Genomic DNA, 2,071 nt, shown 5'->3' with positions numbered 1-2,071 from the left:
CGGCTGGCCTCAAATTCAAAGAGATCCACCTGCTTCTGCCTCCTGGGTACTGGGATTAAAGATGCGTGCCACCACTGCCTGGCACCTACCAGCCCATGTTATGGAGGCATTTTCTTGACTAAGCTTTCTTCTTCCCAGATGATTATAACTTTCTTCATGTCAACATAAAAACTATTTAACACTGTTTGGAAGAGACAGCTGAATGGTTAAGAGAACTTACTGCTCTTGAAAAGTATCTGCCTTCAGTCTACTCGTGGTTCTAGGAGGAGAGGCTCTTGGATTAGCAGGGCGTGCCTGCTAGAGTTGGTGTCTGGGACAAATCAACAAGTCAGGTGAGGAAAGGTAGAATGGGGAAAATCTGTGGGATCTGCAGGAGATGGGAACACAGGGGCCACAAAAGGCTGCCATAGCTGTTCTTCTGCAGAGCTGGAGATGAGATGCGGGATTTGGTCTGGGGAGAGAGAGAGAGAGAGAGAGAGAGAGAGAGAGAGAGAGAGAGAGAGAGAGAGAGAGAGAGAGAGAGAGAGAGAAACAAGAGAGAGAGAAACAAGAGAGAGACAAACAAGAGAGAGAGGAACAAGAGAGAGAGAAACAAGAGAGAGAGAAACAAGAGAGAGAGAAACAAGAGAGAGTGGGACTGAGAGAGTGAGCCAGAGAGAGAGAGAAAGAGAAAGACAGAGCAAGCGAGCAAGGGAGGAGGTCTCTAGGCATCTTCCTAATTTTCTGTCAGGCAGGGCCTTCATTTTGGCTAATGTTTGTCAAGTTCAGTCTTTTACAGTTTCCCACCATATTCAATATATCCCAGGTACACTCCCTCCTACCAACACTTGTCAATTCATCTCTTCCTTAATTGTCCCTTTACAAGGTTTATGTTTTTCTTTATATATTTTTGTGTGTGCCCCATTTGGTTTAATTATGATCATTTTTATGATTCTTGGATTTGGACTATAGCTTGGAGGTTTGTGTAATCATCAATTGTTACACAAGTGAAATAATTAACTTTTTTCTTTGAATTTATTTGTAGGAGATAAGTTTATTTATTACAAATAACAAAACCTTAGAGACAGCTATTGGAGTTCAACCTGCAGATCAGAAAAGCAAAGTAGCCAAGACACTAGAGAGCGCTTACCTCTTTGAAATCTTCAGACTGAAAGAGAATGAGTTCCTCTCTAGTGCTGGGATTAAAAGCATGTACCACTACCACCCAGCCTCTATGGATAACTAGTGTAGCTGCAGGGATTCAAGGTTTGTGCAAGCCTGTATGGCTGGCTAGTGTGAGTGCTTTGTATTGATCTTCAGGCAAGTTTTATTTATTAAAACACAAATAATATACCACTAAAGAAGGATAAGGTGTTTTTGTACAGTCCATACTTTTGCAGAACCAACCTGTGAGCTCATCCTTAATTGTAAGAGTTCCTTATTTCAATGCATGAGTTGCCTGGAAGCAGGAAATTTGCAGTCTTAATCTTATAATTGTTTTGCCTTCTATTCCATTATATTCCTTTGATGTTGGGATGGATGACTTAAAAAGCCTTGTTTGTGGATGGCAAATAAAACATCACATAGTCTTAGGATCTTCTACAGTCCAATATCTTGGCCTTTTATCACAGTTCTCTTTGAAATGAGGCCTCTTTGGGTAAGGATGGGAGTGTTTGTCTAAACACAAACATTTGGAAGGTTGTTTGACATTAAATAGATTAAACTAAATGATAGCATCTAGTTCCTCATTTTGTGATACAACCTCCCCACCATGAAATTTTATTTGTGTTCATAGTACCTAGTATGAAATATTCCTTTTATAAATATCTCTTCCCTGAATTTTAGCTATATGATATGTCCATGAATGTATTCCATGTGCATAGAGTAGAAGCACGTTATTGAGGAATACAAAATCCTACACAGTTTTGTGTTTCAAAACTATGTTTTGAAACCATATGCAAGTCAAAATCTGGTGAACCTATATGTGATAAAAATTCAAAGTATCACTGGTTCAATCTCATAGAATAAGCAAGACATATTTTTTAAAAGAAGTGTTATCTTTATATAAATAAGTAATGAAATATATATTATA

This window comes from Alexandromys fortis, unplaced genomic scaffold (assembly GCF_014885135.2).
Source record: "Alexandromys fortis isolate MF-2015 unplaced genomic scaffold, M_Fortis_MF-2015_v1.1 scaffold_571, whole genome shotgun sequence".
NCBI classification, from domain to species: Eukaryota; Metazoa; Chordata; class Mammalia; order Rodentia; family Cricetidae; genus Alexandromys; species Alexandromys fortis.
This window is presented reverse-complemented; position numbering follows the sequence as displayed.